This window comes from Salvelinus alpinus, chromosome 27, assembly GCF_045679555.1.
Source record: "Salvelinus alpinus chromosome 27, SLU_Salpinus.1, whole genome shotgun sequence".
In the NCBI taxonomy this organism is placed as follows: domain Eukaryota; kingdom Metazoa; phylum Chordata; class Actinopteri; order Salmoniformes; family Salmonidae; genus Salvelinus; species Salvelinus alpinus.
Window position 1 is genome coordinate 11,998,446 of NC_092112.1, and position 6,316 is coordinate 12,004,761.

Sequence of the window (6,316 nt, forward strand, 5' to 3'; positions counted from 1 at the left end):
GACAGATAGCAGGAGAGAGAGAGAGAGACAGAGAGAGAGAGAGAGAGAGAGAGAGAGAGAGAGTCATGCTCAACATGAGCTCCTGATATATTTGATTTTTTTGGTTTTTAGAATGAGATAAACACTCTAATCGAAGAAGAATTCCAGACAAGAAGTGATGAACAACAACTCTATACATTCAGAATAGAAAAAAAAGTAACTTTGCGCCTCAAGTTAAGAAGTTTTGAGTCTAGCTAGCTAGCTACACAACAAAGACCCAGCCAGCAGACTAACCATAAGAAACGAGCTAGAACAAACCTAGCAAGGTCAGTTAATACAACTACATCAAACGACCAAACTGAGTGAGTAAACCAAAAAGGAGCACGGACTAACTGTAAACATATCTTCAGTCTTTTGTGTGAGGATTTTTCACTATTTTTGCTGTTTTTTGAAAGTAGCGCGAACAGCAGACGAACAAATCGGTTGCCATGGCAACGGGGCAGCAGAACAGCGCAGCAGTAGCGGTAGTAGCAGAGCGCACAGACACCATGTCCCCACTCCCCCTCAGCGCAGAATCCATTCTCTACCCAAAAAAGGTAAAAAATGACACAATGAGGAAAGCTTTCAAACAGAAACTACTAGAGAAGAGGCCAGAAACCCTTTTTGCAGACCTCTACAAAAACGGTGACGTGAGTAATCTCATCTTCCTCACTGACCAGCCAAATGCATGGCGCTCAGCAGTCTGCTCTCACTACCCATGCATAAAGAAAGAGGGAATCTGTAATGGGTGGAAGCTGAAAATCAAAGAGACAGACGACCCTGACAGCACCATGATAACAATCAACCTCTACAAGACTGGGACTGTCATGGTGCAAGGTAACACCAGGCTGTTTGAAACAGACTTTCAGACCATTAAGGAGAGAGCGGAGAGAGAGAAGGACACCACCAGTGACATGCCCTCCCACAAGACAAACTCCACCAGCACCACCCTCACCCCTACCCTCCCCACCCAAAAAGGCACATCCAGCACCTCTCTTCCCACCATAGTGGAGGACACGCCCCAGGAGGAGAGCGACCCCCTCAGTGCAGAGCAGGCTCAGGCCCTCCTCACCACCATGGCTGCCATGAGGGATGAGTTCACCAAACTGGAGGGGGAGGTGGTCCTGCTCAGGGAGAGCGTGAGCAAACAGCAACCAGACAACCACACCTTAGAGGAGCTCCTAACCAAGGTGAGGACAGAGCAGGACAGCAGCCTTGCAACACAGCTGAAAGAGGTTCAGCAAGAGAGAGACGGACTCAAGAGAGAGCTGGCTGATCTAACAAAGGAGGTGAGAGAGCTCCAAAAAGACAGGCAGAGCAGCAATAAGGAGCTGACCACACTAAGAGAGGAGCTACAGGAGAGAAAGAGAGCAGAGGACAGGCTGCAGGAGCAGATAGATCACCACCCTATGACCTGCCCTCACACAGCAGAGGAGCCCAGCTCAACCAGCCAGACTTCCCCAGCCCTGGCTGCTGCACCCCTCCTCCCCAACCCACAGAACAGCCTCCCACTGACAGTGGCACCCACACAGACCAGCCACACCCCAGCTCCAACACCCACCAGCCCCCCCTCTGCCCCCCCCAGTCCAGAAGAAACACTGGCTGACATCGTCCTGTTAATGGACTCAAATGGGAAGTATGTTCAGGAGAAGAAACTTTTCCCTAGACACAAAACGAGAAAGGTGTGGTGCCCAACAACGCAAAGTGCCATGGAGCTGCTTGATAAGAACCATCTCGGGTCGCCAAGCCACATAATCATACATACCGGAAGCAACGACCTGCGTGCTCAGCAGGAGAGGGTGGCGACTTCACTACGGGGAGTGATTGAGAAGGCCTCCGCAATCTTCCCCAACTCAAGAATCATAGTGTCAACCCTTCTACAGAGGAGGGACTTCCACCCTGCCACAATCCAAAGAATAAACGCCAGCCTCTCCCGGGACTGTGCCCTGCGACCCAATGTACACCTGGCCCACCATCCCACCCTCGATCTGGACTGTCTCTATGACCATGTTCACCTGTACAGGGAGACAGTCCCCATCCTTGCCAAGACTCTCAAGGACGTCGCTCTAAACCGCAGCCCGACCTCTCCACCCAGGAACAGCGGAGCAATCTCCACCCCGCCGAGATCACCGAGACAACATCCCGGACCAGCACCCTGGACCCCCCAGCCACGACCACAGCACCACCAACCTCAATGCCCACCACAGCCAGCGCAGCACAGACCACCCCAGCCCAGCTTCAGAGCCACCCAGATGAGGCCTACCACCCCCCTCCTCCCCACCGCAGACCCACACCTGGAGGAGCCACAGCCCAGCAGGCAGAGCTACGCACAGGCTGTGAGAGGAGCAACTGGCCCAGCCCCCACCAACCAAATGAGTGACATTAAACAAATGCTGAGTCTACTATGCTCACATGTGATGGGCCGAGGGTCATGGTAAGATGAGCACAAGAACTCCACCATTCTCACACTACATCCACCCAAGTGGCATGACACAAATTCTATCTTAAATGATAAACAAATCACATTTGCAAAATAAGAGTTTACTTTAATTGAAAAATCCTATTTTAATGGTTCTTCTTGGATTGTGAGTGTTTGTCTCATTTTGAAAGGTAAGGAAAAGAGAAAAAAAAAGTTATGAAGTCTTTTTACGTTGCATGTTGGAATATACAAGGATTGAAGTCCTCTGCTTTTGGGCTAAAGAGCAGAAACCCAGACTTCCTGAAAGAAATTGATGATGTTGATATTGTAGTACTACAGGAAACATGGTGCAGAGGTGAGGTTTCCACTGGCTGTCCACTAGGTTATAGGGAGATAATCATACCATCCACTAAATTAAAAGGAATCAAACAGGGCAGAGACTCAGGGGGAATGCTAATATGGTATAAATCTGAACTAATTAATTCAATCGAATTGATCAAAACAGGAGAATTCTTTATCTGGTTAAAAATCAACAAGGAGGCTATCTTGACAGATAAAAACGTCTTCCTCTGTGCCACATACATTCCCCCCTCAGAGTCACCCTACTTCAACGAAGAGAGCTTCTCCATTCTAGAGGGAGAGATTAGTCACTTTCAGGCCCAAGGCAACGTACTGGTCTGTGGAGACCTGAATGCTAGAATAGCAGAAGAACAAGACACTATTAACAGTCATGGGGATAAACACCTACCAGGAAGCAATAACCTTTCCCTCCCCACATACCCCCACAGAAACAACTATGACAAAGTGAAAAACAAAAATGGATTACAGCTCCTGAGGCTCTGTCGAACACTGGGTCTGTACATAGTCAATGGCAGGCTGAGAGGAGACTCTTTTGGTAGGTACACATACAGCTCATCCCTTGGCAGCAGCACTGTAGACTACTTCCTCACCGACCTAAACCCAGAATCTCTCAGAGCCTTCACAGTCAGCCCACTAACACCTCTCTCAGACCACAGTAAAATCACAGTGTATCTGAGAAGAGCAGAACCCAACCATGAAGCATCATGGCCCAATAAACTACATGGTACTAAACAAGCCTATAGATGGAGTGCAAACAGTACAGACATCTACCAAAAAGCAATTAGTAGCCAAAAAATACAATCTCTCCTGGACAACTTTTTAGCCTTAACATTCTCCTTCAGCAATGAAGGTGTACATTTGGCCGTTAGGAACATAAACTTTATATTTGACAAATTAGCCTCCTTGGCTAATCTAAAGAAGCATAAGAGCAAACCAAAAATAACAGATAATGAAAAATGGTTTGATAATGATTGCAAAAATCTAAGAAAGTCATTGAGAAATATATCTAATCAAAAACACAGAGAACCAGACAACAAAAATATACGCCTTCAATATGGGGAAACACTGAAGCAATACAAACGCACCCTAAGAACAAAAAAGGAACAGCACATTAGAAATCAGCTGGATGGAATTGAGGAATCCATAGAATCAAACCACTTCTGGGAGAATTGGAATAAATTAAACAAACCTCATCATGAGGAGTTGGCTATCCAAAATGGGGATATGTGGAGAAATCACTTTGCAAACCTCTACAGCAATATAACAAAGAGCCCAGAACAAAAAGATATACAAGAAAAATTACAAATCCTTGAATTAGCAGTCAAAGACTATCAGAATCCTGTGGATACCCCAATTACAGAAGAAGAATTATTGGAAAAAATATGCAATCTCCAACCCAAAAAGGCCTGTGGTGCTGATGGGATCTTAAATGAAATGATCAAATATACAGACCACAAATTCAAATTGGCTATACTCAAACTCTTCAACATTATCCTCACTGCAGGTATTTTCCCCGATATTTGGAACCAGGGACTGATCACACCAATCTATAAAAATGGAGACAAATTTGACCCAAATAATTACAGAGGAATATGCGTTAACAGCAACTTGGGGAAAATTCTCTGCAGTATTATAAATAGCAGACTACATCATTTCCTTGACGAACACAACGTCCTGAGCAGAAGCCAGATTGGATTTCTAAAAAATTATCGTACAACAGACCACATTTACACCCTCCACACTCTAATTGATAAACAAGTTAACCAAAACAAAGGCAAAATCTACTCGTGTTTTGTAGATTTCAAGAAAGCATTTGATTCAATTTGGCACGAAGGTCTTTTTTATAAACTAATAGAAAGTGGTATTGGAGGGAAAACATATGATTTTATTAAATCAATGTACACTAAAAACAAATGTGCGGTTAAAATTGGTAACAAGCAAACAGACTTCTTCTCTCAGGGGCGGGGAGTGAAACAGGGCTGCCCAATAAGTCCAACATTATTTAACATCTACATTAATGAATTGGCAAAAACATTAGAAGAATCGGCAGCACCTGGTATCACCCTACACAACACTGAAATCAAGTGTCTGCTGTACGCAGATGACCTGGTGCTGCTGTCTCCCACTAAAGAGGGGTTACAGCAACACCTAGATCATCTTCACAGGTTCTGTCAGACTTGGGCTCTGACCGTTAATCTAAAAAAAACAAATATAATGATATTCCAAAAAAGGTCCGGAAATAAGGATGACAAATATAAATTCTATTTGGACACAGTTCTATTAGAACACACCAAAAACTACACATATCTAGGACTAAATATCAGCAACACAGGTAGCTTTCACATGGCTGTGAATGAGCTGAGAGACAAAGCAAGAAGAGCATTCTATGCCATTAAAAGGAACATCAAAATTGAAATTCCAATTAGAATCTGGCTCAAAATTTTTCAATCAGTTATAGAACCAATTGCTCTATATGGCAGTGAGGTATGGGGTCCACTCTCTAATAATGAATTTACTAAATGGGACAAACATCCAATTGAAGTATTGCATGCAGAGTTTTGCAAGACTGTATTGCAAGTACAAAGAAAAACTCCAAATAACGCATGTAGGGCAGAATTGGGCCAATATCCCCTCCTCATTCGAATAGAAAAAAGAGCCATCAAATTTTACAACCATCTAAAAACAAGTAACCCTAAAACATTCCATCACACAGCTCTACAATGTCAAGAGATGAAACCAGAGAAGAGTCCCCTCAGCCAGCTGGTTCTGAGGCTCAGTTCACCAACCCAAACCAACCCCACAGAGCCTCGGGACAGCCCTCAGAAAATCTGGCCCAACCAAATCATCACAAAACAAAAAGAAAAATATATAACCTATTGGAAAGACACCACAAAAAATCAAAGTAAACTTCAATGCTATTTGGCTCTAAACAGACAGTACATGGTGGCAGACTATCTGACCACTGTGACTGATAGAAAACTGAGGAAAACATTGACTAGGTACAGACTCAGTGAGCACAGTCTGGCTATAGAGACCGGTCGTCACAGACAAACCTGGCTGCCCAGGGAGGACAGGCTGTGCTCACTCTGCTCCAGGGGAGAGGTAGAGACAGAAGTGCATTTCCTACTACACTGTGACAAATACTCAGACCTAAGAGCATATTTCTTTCCCAAAATTATAATTCAATACAAAGAATTTGAAACTATAAAAGATGAAGAAAAATTCAAATATTTATTGGGTGAAAAGCCAAAATGTGCAGTTTTGGCAGCCAAATATGTGTCCTCCTGCCACAGCCTGAGGGACAGCCAGTGAAAAATGCAAAGTAATGTTGATAATATTTCCCATTTAGCTTAGTTTTGTTTTGTCTTTCGTACCAGGTCATGTGTCTTCTCAGTCATGTTGACACTGGTCTACTACTGTTGCTTTAATGTATTGTTGTTCTGATTAATATTGTTGTTGTAGCTGTTATTAATGGTAATACCATGTCCACTACTACTATTATTATTGCTGTTAGTCCCA